Source organism: Haliotis cracherodii, unplaced genomic scaffold, assembly GCF_022045235.1.
Source record: "Haliotis cracherodii isolate W230 unplaced genomic scaffold, xgHalCrac1.p SCAF_2, whole genome shotgun sequence".
Classification (NCBI taxonomy): domain Eukaryota; kingdom Metazoa; phylum Mollusca; class Gastropoda; order Lepetellida; family Haliotidae; genus Haliotis; species Haliotis cracherodii.
The window spans coordinates 11,087,814-11,099,662 of record NW_027266275.1 but is presented as its reverse complement, the minus strand read 5'-3'; the positions used below and the strand labels follow the sequence as shown (position 1 = coordinate 11,099,662).

General features: G+C 40.9%; 1 pseudogene; it reads right to left on the bottom strand.

Moving 5' to 3' along the window:
- Positions 1–5,590: 5,590 nt before the first annotated feature.
- Positions 5,591–10,984, bottom strand: LOC139467432 (E3 ubiquitin-protein ligase TRIM56-like; annotated as a pseudogene).
- Positions 10,985–11,849: the final 865 nt, after the last annotated feature.

The following is an 11,849-nucleotide window of genomic DNA, read 5'->3' as shown; positions in this document are numbered from 1 at the left end:
CTTTTATGATTTGAACATGCCACGATTGTGAAAGTAAACTGAGAAATGTGCATGTGACACGAAATACATAAACGTGTGGCATTACAGACGATAGCATCAGAGGCAGGATAGGCTTTAATGTCGCTGTAGTGAGTGAGTCAGTGAGAATGGTTTTATCTGGCTTTTAGCTATACCCCAGCAATATCACGAGGGGGATACCAGAAATGGGCTTCACACATTGTACCCATCTGGAGAATTGAGCCTGGGTCTTCCGCGTGACAAGCAAACGCTTCTACCGCTAGGCTGCTACCCCACCGCCCCTCAATATCACTGCAAGGAGTTGCACTCCCCAGGGAAGTCATAATGTTGATATAGATGAGTTTCTTTCAAAATGTGAAATATTTTAGTCACCAAGCAAGTTTTATTAATGGGAGCCACTGACAACCACACAATAAATTAATACAGGTGAACGGACAGGTAGATGGCTAATAGGGATGAGATTAGTCCAGAATTACTACCCGTGTACCCGACCCCCTATTACCTGACCCCTTATTACCTGACCCTACCCAAGTACCCAACCCCCTTTTTCCTGACCCTCCCCGGGTACTCAACCCCCTATTTCTGACCCTACCTGGGTACCCGATCACCTATCACCTGACACTACCCAAGTACTCGACCCCCTATTACCTCACCCTACCCAGATACCCGATCCCCCTATTACCTGACCCTGTCAGGGTACCCGGTCACCTATTACCTAACCCTACCCAGGAACCTGCTGTTGGTTTCGAGTTGGGTAGAAAATGTCTGATTGTAAATTGTTTTACCTGACAAAAATATTTACATACATGTATAAAAAGATCTGCATACACTGAAGTTGACTAAAACCTATCTTTACTCAGACATATATAATTCAGAAGGAATATGTGCATTGTCAGAAAGAAATGCGATTTGCAGTGTAGCCATATAGTTTTCTTGTTATTGTCATTGAACAATATATCACGTGATTAACCAGCTATCCGGGTAATCCTGTGGACACATGGATCCATCTCAGGGCCCGACCCAGCCCTAATGGCTGACAATAATATATGAGGGTGAAATTCTATTTAGAGTGAGTGTGAGTCACCGTCAATATTACAGCCATATCGTGACGAGAAGTTATGATATATTATCAATAAATATAAACCCGTCATCGATGGACAGTAAAATAACTAGAATAGCACAGAGTAATCGTCAAAACTAGCATACAACCATAAAAAATTATCACTAAATAGCACAATACAATATAAAAATGCGTTACAGATCACGAGCAATCAAAGTTAGGCCACCATACCAGGGACCATGGGGACTTAAGATTCTTTTGCAACCTACATGGTACCCCGGCAGGACTTACACCATCCCTACTGGCTACTGGCGATGGTCAGAAAGATTCGCTAAACAGTTAAAACCTACACAAAATACTACGATTAAGATCACAGAGAAATGGAAAAAAAATGATACCGGACTTGCGTACCCTCTCAGGGGGTACAATTATTTTACGATACTTCAACCCCCTGTGAATAAACAGCCACTAACAATCTCAGTTATGAATTCATTCTACCAAAATAAAATCACTTTCTATATACTATACATCTTATAATAAAAAACATATCTATTAATTCTATTCTTTTTTAAAAACCGATGATTACATAAGCACTGATTTGACTAAAAAGATCCTTTATGGATGTAATTTTGAAATACTTATCTCTTGTGATGGAAAAATCAATGCAGTCAAGCAGGACATGCTTGACCGTGATTCTTTCATCACAAGGGATGCAGAATGGAGGAACCTCTCCTTTCAATATTATTCGTGGGTATATCTGCTGTGGCCAATGCGACATCGTCGCATAATGACCTCTTCAAATCTGGTCTGACAGCCTAAGTAGGTGTAACCAATAGTTGGTTTAATTTCATGTAATTTATTGATACCTACTTGGGTGTCCCACTTCTTCTGCATGAGATCCCTGATGTAACATCCCATAATCACTGTATGGGATAAGAAGTGGTGTCACAGATTTGTTGAGTGCTGCTTTCGCAGCAGCATCAGCCATTGTGTCACCAATGATTCCAACATGGCTCGGTAACCAACAAAAAACGATGTCGTATTGGCCAGTAGCAAGAGCATTAAACTATTCAATAAGTTTGATTTAAAACGGACGTGTACAAGATTGATCTTTGATAGCTTGAAGGCAAGAGAGTCTGAACATATAATAAATTGTTTATTGGTTATTGATATATTCTCGTGCTGTGAATATGGCCTTTGCTTCGGCCGTAAAATGGAACAGTTGTCTGGTATTCGGGTTGACATAGTCCTGGATCCAATGACAGTGGCGCTGGCAACAGCGTAACCATCCGTGGATCCATCTGTAAATATAGATTTGTAGATATTTTATGAGGATCGTAATTAATTATGTTCTTGCAGATACATTAGTTGATTTGTTTCAGATTTTTTAAAATTAGTGAGAGAAAGGTCTACTTCAGGTCTGACTAATTGCCAAGGAGGAGTAGACACAAGCCGGCATGGAGATATTATATCTAAGTCAATATTAGCATCTGCAATGTGAGACTTGATCCAAATGCCAAGTGGCGGTACAAGCTTTGGCTTTTTGTGAAACAGTTCCTCATTGAGAGGACTAGTTATAAGCTGGATTTGATGGGTTTGTACGTAATTTAGTTATTTACTGAAGGGATACTTTTAAGCGGCGCTGTGCAAGCGAGGGCTCATCGGCTTCCACATACAAACTAGTCACAGGAGAGGTTCTAAATGATCCAAGACAGAGTCTCGGTCCTTGATGATGTATGCTATCTAATTTCCCTAAATTACTTTGAGCAGCTCCAGCATATACAATTGAACCATAATCTAGCTTAGAACTAATAAGGGATCTATACAGGTGAAGTAAGGTTGTCTGATCCCCACCCAAGCTTAGTATTTTCAACAACTTTAAGTAGATCCGGAGCCTTCAAGCATTTAGTTTTGAGATGTTTTATATGAGGTTAAAACGTTAAGTGGCGATCACAAAAAAAGACCCAAGAACTTGGTCTCCTCAACAACCTTGATGGGGGCACCGTTTAACAGTTGCCCCGGGCCTTTATGCGGTCTATAATGTCAACAGAAATGGATACAATTTGTCTTTGCTTTGGAAAATCTAAAACCATTCTCAAGCGACCACTTTTTAAATTTAGGGAAAGCTGCAGTTGCCTTTCTATTGTGTGCATGTTGTTGCTACGAGAAGATAAGTCATCTACAAAGAGTGACCCATTAATTGAGTCATTCAATACCTTGGAGAGACTGTTAATTTTAATCATCAAATACAGTTAGAAGTGTCTGGAGACTTGGTTCGGGCAAGTGTTTAAGAAGCTGATAATGAATATTAACAGCTCAGTTGCAGTATCATGAGCTTGCCCAAGGGCGGTGTTGAGCTCATGTAGTGAAAATACTTCATTGTAATCTTCACCATTATCAGAATGAAAATTAACCTTTTTCTTTTCCTGTTGTTGCTGAAATTTCTGAAATTTAGGATCATAGTTAGATGATGAAGAATGCTTGGCTAAAGTTTCACCTACTTGATTTGCTATGTCAGATTTATCTGTTGATATATCATTACCACCTTTGAGATGTTTAATGCCGGATTTAGAATCCTTACCTTTAATTCTATGAATCATATTCCACACCTTTGATATAGGTGTGCGTGAATTGATTCTGGATACATAATTTCTCCAAGACTGACGTTTATTTTGTTTGAATGTTTGTCTAGCCTTTGCACTATATATTTTTACAATATTTATATTATGGACCGTAGGGTGTCGGCGGAAAAACTTTTCTGCCTTATTCCTACGCTTTCAAGACATGGTTTGCGCATATGCGGGTTCACAGAGGACTTAGAAATGGTTTCATCAGCTATGTGTTTCAGTTGTTCTGAGAACATTTGAATAGGGTCTGGAATGTTTTAAAAAAGTTTCAGGTTTCAGTGTTTCCAAACAACGAGTTTGAAATAAGGGCCAGTTTGCTCTATTAAAATTCCACCTTGTTGAAGGTGGCTCATCAGTTGGGAGAATAGATTTTAGTACTGTGGGGAAATGGTCACTTCCATATAGGCCATCATGGACAGACCAGTCAAATTCATTTAGTAAATTAGCATCTGTGAGTGACAGATCTAATGCTGAATAAGTTCCTGTTGCAGGATGTAAATACGTGTTTGGCCCTTCATTGAATATACTAAAATTATTGTTTGTAATAAAATCTTCAAGGCCTGTTCCCTTAGCATTGGGGCACGGGTGGCCCAGTCGTCTAAGGCGCCGCCATTCGCTGTGCAGAGTTGCGTCCCTTGGGCACGCCAGAAACCTATGATTGTGGGTTCGAATCCCGGTTCGCCCCGATTATGTTTCTAGGTTTGTCAGCACCATACCCGTGCTCGTGGGTTTGACCTGCATCACTTCGGGCTTTCCTCCCACATTAACCTGACACGCCGTGATATAACTGGAATACTGTTAAAAGCGGCGTTAAACCAAACTCACTCACTCACACCCCCTTAGCGTTGGTACCAACACTTCCTCATAGAGGTTTATGTCCATTTAAGTCACCCATGATGACACAGGGTTGAGAGAGTTGGTAAAAAAAAAGAAGATGGTGGAATTTACAAAGAGCAAAGTGTGAAGGCGATGTGAAATGTTCGTCGAACTGCAACGGCTTGAAGATTGGTGGTAAGAGGTATAGCTCTATGAATTATGTCCTGTCTCACTAAGATTGAAGAACTTCCAGTGGCTTTTGCTCCTGGAGGTGAGAAGAGATTATGCATATTATATTTCCTGACATCACATTTATCTGTGTTCTTAAGATATGTTTCTTGTATCTCATGGTTTAAAATCTTGAATTAAAAGCTGTAAATCATTAAAATTATTTCTAAATCCTCTACAATTCCATTAAAGTATGTTGGACGATTGTGTCATGGTGGCTCAATCTGTGAATGCTCACGTACACGTGAGGAGGAAGGACTTCTGCTACTGCTCTGTGACGATGGTGTAACGTCCATGTCCAGAACATCAAAGGAGTTATAGACAACTATCTCTGAAGATGAAGAGTTCCTGGTTGTCTGATTTCTATTAAGCTTTTCTGGTCAAAGGTTGCATGTCTGGTTCTACAGCCTCAGATTCTTTAGTGACAAGCACTTCAGCAGCAGACACCTTATTGTCTAGTTCAGAGAGATTCACAGTTTGGGTGGAAGATGTATTAGAAGTTATGCTGACAGGCTGATCTGACTTTACCGAGGGCAACTCAGTCTGAATAGAGCTTGATGTGTTTTGTGTAGAAGAACGAGCAACAGCTGCAGAATATGTTTTATTTATTGGTGTTGGAGGAGATATATTTTCAACAAGTTTCTTTGCCTCATGAAATGAAATGTTATTTTCATGCTTGACCTTCATAATTTGTGATTGGGTTTGCCACACAGGACATAGCCTTGAAGAAGCCAGATGTTGTCCTTTGCAACTGGCACATTTTATTTCTGCATCACAATCGGTGTTCTCATGTTCACAACCGCAACGCTGACAGATCACAGAGTTGTTACAATATTTGGAGCTATGACCGAATTTTTGGCACTTGATTGGGGACATACACCTCCACTCGTATGTTGATATACCAAGCTTTTGACTTTAGAACTGCTGAAAGTGCAAATGGAAACAGATATGTGCTTGACGGGATGATGTCGTCGTCTCTTGATTTCCTCGTAAAGCGTTTGACTGCTGTCACTGCTTGGAGTTTGAGTTCTTCCATAAATTCTTGTTCGGACATGTCGGACAGGCAATGGGCTCTGTCATGAACAATGTCACGAATTCAAAGTTTTGAGCACAGACACAGCAACCTCATTATTGGCAAATGTAGTTAATGATAACAGGTTGAGAAACTGCTTTCTCCATGAACACTCAACAAGGAGCGAGCCACTACGAAGACGCGACACATTCTTTTCTCCACAAATTCGAGATACAGCTTTGGGAATGGCAAATTGATTTCTGGTTTGACCAGTGTCATCTTGATCTACATGTCTACGTTTGGAACGGTTTGAACCAAGGTATTGGTAAGACATGATGAAAGAAAATAATTCACCACCCTGCTCTCCACCTACCATGTTGTGCCACAAAGAGCGATGTTTTATAGCACCGGATCTCCAACATGCCAACATCAGGGATACAGAGGTGGTATACTCCAGTAACAGCAACATGAACAGCTGAATTTGTCTACCAAACATAATGCCAGGCTGGTTCGGCCCATGACAAAAAATTGGAGACAGACAGAACTCAGAGGTCAATAGTACCTGATTGGCCAATGAACCACCGCCTTCTGGCCTGGAACTCTAGGCATGTTTATATCCCATAATGTTCATTAACAACATATATACCCAACTTTCACATTAATTGAAATATTTCAATATGGACGTGTTAAATACACAAGGCATTGCGTGACCAGCCGATTGATAGAACCGGGCCCATTCTTCCACCCGCCTAGGTGAAGTCAGGGTCAAAGTGGTGTGTTGGGCAAAGGAACACTGTTCCTGGCTCCAGAGCCCTCAACCACCAGAATCCCCACGGCAAACAGGTTGCCCAATGTTGTCGCCTCTCAAGCAGTGGGGTGCTGTGGACACACTCTACCTCGAGTCCACACGGGGGAAGAGCGATTAACGTTACCCAGCACTCACCACGTTGAGGTTGCTCTTCATGACTGCCTATTTAGAATTCTTCCAACCTTTTCAGCTTGTAAACAGTAGAAAGAATTATGGAATAAGTGCAGATAACCAGCTTCAGAGACATAAGTAGGTAATTTGGTCGTGACGTCATAGTAAACGATGACATCACAATGGCCTGGATTAAAAGTTTTTTGTTTATGGCATGTAGACAGACGACAAACACTGTTATAATGGTTTTTTTTATTTGTGGAAAAAAATACATTTTGCTCGTGCTGTGTGTAAATGATATTTTAAATGAACCTATGATTAAGTGTATGACAATCAAAAAAGTAAAAATAATTCATTGAAGTTTTCATTCATCGATTTTATTTGAACTGGAGTCAAGGACATATCACGGGCTAGACGCTGGGAATTCCAATCAAATACAACAGAATCACTTGCAATTTATTTAATTAAGAATTGATTTCAATATTTATTGTGTTTATTGACGTACACACTTAAAAACCTGGTGTGCATACTTTGCATCAGTCTACATATAAAGTGTGCACCTCCAAAACACAAAAATATATCTCACTCCATAAATGAGTCAACAACAATAACTTCATACGCTGCCTATTTAGTCATTAACACAAACCACTGTAGACCATACAACATCCGATTGGGAATTGTTTTACTGGAGCCCAAGCAAAAAAACGATCTGATCATGCATACACAGACGTTGACTGAGGCTTTATCTTCACTCAAACATATAGACGTCAGACGGAATGTGTGCATAGTCAGAAAGAAATGCGAACATGAGAGATTTGTAGGTTTTTAACCATTGAGTTTTATTGTCATTGTCTTTTTAACAATTATCCCGCGACTAACCAAAGGCCCATGTTGTCCTATGGGTACCCAGGTCCTACTCAGGACCCACCCAAGCCCTACTGAAGCACTTCAATGTGTGTAAACCATATCTCCTAAGGGTAGAGTGAACTATTGGTATCTCTTGAGCAGATTGGGATGAACCCACGGGGATTCCGCTTTCCCGACAGACACCGTACCTACTGGAACACGGAGGCGGTCTAATGGAGAGAGAGAGAGAGAAAGAGAGAGAGAGAGAGAGAGAGAGAGAGAGAGAGAGAGGGGGGAGGGGGGAGAGAGAGAGAGAGAGAGAGAGAGAGAGAGAGAGAGAGAGAGAGAGATGCGATGCGATGCGAACTTGGTACAAAGAAAACTGCTAATTGCACATCTACGTACTTCTACATACATGTGTGTATGTGTATTTTGTTTTGCGTGTGTGTGTATGGATATAGAGTAGCGCTAACAAATGAAACCTTTATATGTCTGTATTTGGGGCCACTGGCCTCTATACTGAATAAATTGTCTTGTCTTGTCTAATGTTATCTGAATTGATGTGGAAATAATGTCAGTGGATACACCTTTGTATGATCATTCACACCCCAATCGGAAGAGTCCATTTTGAGTTGTTATAGTGAATTTAACACCAGTGATAGTGATGATTGAAATCATGCAATTGTATCTGACGTCTACCACAAATATACAGTGTGTCATGTCTATCTACATACAATCCGAGTTGATAACAGCCAATGTCCTTATGATCCGTGACATAATCCCCTGTCTCTGTCAGCTGTACAACATTTTTTATCTTAGCAACCAGGATGTCTCCTGTTAGAGTAGTTGAGATATCAAAAGGGTTGAGTTCTCTGTCTCCAATAGGGGCGTATCTCCACACAACATGCCCCTCTGACGTCACACATGTCACAGACTTCTGCCCCCAGTCAGACACGAGTATGTTGCCCTTGGAGTTGACACACATGTAGAAGGGTTGTGTGTAGTGACTGACCTTAGCACGTGTCCCGCCATGTCCAGGATATCAACACAGGCGACACTACCTGCTGCCAGTGATGAAGGACTCAGAACAGCGAGACTGTAGTACTTCTTGCTTGTTGTGATGGTTGAGAGCAGCACTAGGTCAGGGGTCACTTCTACTGTTACAATCTGACGGGATGCAGGGACAGGAACCATCACCTGGTTCTCCTTCAACTGTGTTACACCATGGGGAGAGTTATCAAGGGGAAGTTTACTGTGGCATGTCAAGTTGTTTCTGGTGTAGAAGGATTTCACACACTTGTTCTCCGTGTCAGTGACTACAACTGTCTGTATACCATCAACAACCAGGACTGTGACGTCACGTAGCCCGGGCTCCTTCTTATCACCCACTATCCTCCCATCTGTCACGTCAACCAGCACTGGAGACGCCAGACATGTGCCCCGATCCTGTTATGTGACGTCAATCTTCCCCAGCTGTAGGTCATCCAGGATGTGCTGGACGTTGTCAGTGTCAGGTGTGAACCTGATGTCATCTATTCTCCGTGTGTCTGCTGTGTCTGTGTCCCTGACATCCCCCAACTCTACAGCCCCCGACTCCCAGGCCTGATACGCGTCATACAGGTCCATCTCACAGTCCGATACCAAGGCCTGGTCAATGAACTCACAATGTTGTCTGTACATCTGTATCTCAATCTCTTCAAGCTTTACATCTGCTTTAAGTTGCTTAGTTTGTTTGTCTGTAACATCCTTGACTTCATTCATCAGCTGTTTTCCTTTCTGCTTGATGTTGGCTATGACTCTCTCAACAGCAGAATTAATGTGATTTTCTACTGCTATTTTGTTTTTCTCAATTCCGCTTATTTTCTCATCTGTTTTCTTAACAATTGTTTCTTTTCTATGTATTTTCTTTGATAACTGTTTAGCGTGCTTTCTTAAATGGTATTTCAGGTTTGGCAACATTGACTGAATGGTAAGGACAGACTCGCATTTCCTATGGTAAACAACACAACACGTCTGACACACAGCTTTGTGGTAGTCTTTACATACAAGCTTTATAACCTCATCCTTGTGTTCCCTGCACACGACCTTGCGCCTCCTCTTCACCTTGACCTCTCCTGAAAGGTCACAGATTTCATGGTCATGTGATGCTGGACTTGCACGATGTATCTTGACACATCTTTCGCAGAGGGACACTTGACACTCAGAACACCATGAGGCTCCCGGAGTTGTCTCCCCTAACTTCTCACACACTGAGCAACATGAAGCGGAACCTGTAAGTAGACATGTCTATAGTTATTTGACATATCAGGACAATATTTATATAAATTAGAAGATTGAGAATCCAGGTAAAATCACCCCCTCTCACCTATTTTCAATGCATGAATAGGGCGGTGGGTGTAGGCTTGGAGTTCAAGTGTTGGCTTGTCACGCCCAAGGGTTTGATGTGTGAAGCCCCATATTGGCATAATTAACAGTGGCGTGAAACTGAACTCATTCACCCAGTTATGTACATGTAGTTTCAACAGGTACAATTGCTCTTATAAGTGCACAGTTTCGATCACTATTATCATGGGCGGTTGGGAAGCCTTGTGGTTTAAGTGTTAGCCAGGTTTGATTCCCCTCATGAGTAAAATGTGTGAAGCCCATTTCTTGTGTCCCCAGCAGTGATATCTCTGGAACATTGCTGAGGGTCGCAAAAATACATGCTCACTCACTCAGTCACTATTATCAACCTGAAACATTCTATCATTTACAAATACCCTTTTCATAAACTGCCATTTGTAGATGTTTTAAAATAATAATATTTTCAGGTGCTTTATGGATGATCTGATTATATTTGCATCATGTAAACCGATAATAATCAGCAGGCCAATCAACATTGCCAGTGCACATTGTCCCCAACGTCAAAATATATTGTGAATATTTCTATGCCATGATTACAGTTAGAGTCATGTTTGTAACAAATGTATATTTTCTGGAGTCGTTTAGTGGAGTCAATTGGTATCATTGAATATTCTGTTAACAGCAGTACTGTAATTATACTGCATGTTTAAACAAATAATGAGTACCCTTTAACATGCCTTCATTCCAAACATGATTCTTATTACTAGATATCAGTTTGTGAAATGAATGTGCAATTCATAATGTAATAAACCAATACCTGTTTCGACAACGTCAGCTTGTGTGTCAATCAGCCCCTGTATAATGATGCTGGGTTTGATCTGCCCCGCCCACTCCTCCACTGGCCGGCTAGGTTGGGGGACCTTGGTATCTTGTCGACAGAAGGCACAGGGGATCGTCTTGGACTGTAGAGCATCTGGTCTGGTTTGGATGTATCCTGTGACACATTTCCTGCAGAATGTGTGATCACACCTCAGTGTACAGGGGTCTGTGTACAGTTCCTGGCAGATCACACAGGTGAGGAATTCTGTAACTTTCTCAGCTCGTGACGTCGCCATCTATCAAACATAAATAACTGTTGACTATTCCAAGAAATAGTTTCAGCTGAAGTTGTTCCGTTTTGTTATGGCGTTACATGTGTTTTGTTTGAGATAATAATATTTCTTGAGTGCGACTTCGGGCTAACCTTCCATATCAAGCTGACACGTGATGATATAAATAAAATACTGCATTAAGCGGCATTACACCAAACTCACTCCATCATGAACTTGTGTGCACCACTAAGTTTGCTGTAACGCCTCTGTAAATCCATGATTGAGTCGTTTACATATCATTTCTTGTCACAAAAATAACCACATCGACCCTTCCATAGTGCTACGGGAATAATAGATTCTACATATCTTGACTTCATGTCAAACAAGGTGTTTCAGAAGCGTGTGTCTATGTAATTGTTTATACTATTGTTTCAATAAAATATGTTCGTACATTATAGTTTTCATGCATTCTGTCATAAGAACAGGCTTGATCATTGTTTCCACACAATAAAGGATTTACCTTGAATAGATGAACCGAAACTGAATATATGAATGTATTGTGATCACTTTCACTCATGTAGATGAGGCGGTAAACTGTCGTCATTGATTCAAATGCGCATTTGTTTTAATATTTAAAGCTAACTCTAAAACAACTACCAATAGGGTCCTGTATTTATGACCTGTAATCCACTGATAATTTACTGATAATGGACACGCCCCTTCGCAGTCACAATACAAGGAAGGTAACTGTGAACGTTAGTATGCAGGACCAAGTCAACATATCTTTATTGTGTCATTTTTACACGTCGACGAATGACTTTGTTTACCTGAATGTCAAACATTTGTAAAACCCATAACAATAAAAGAAATTTAAATCAATATACTTTAC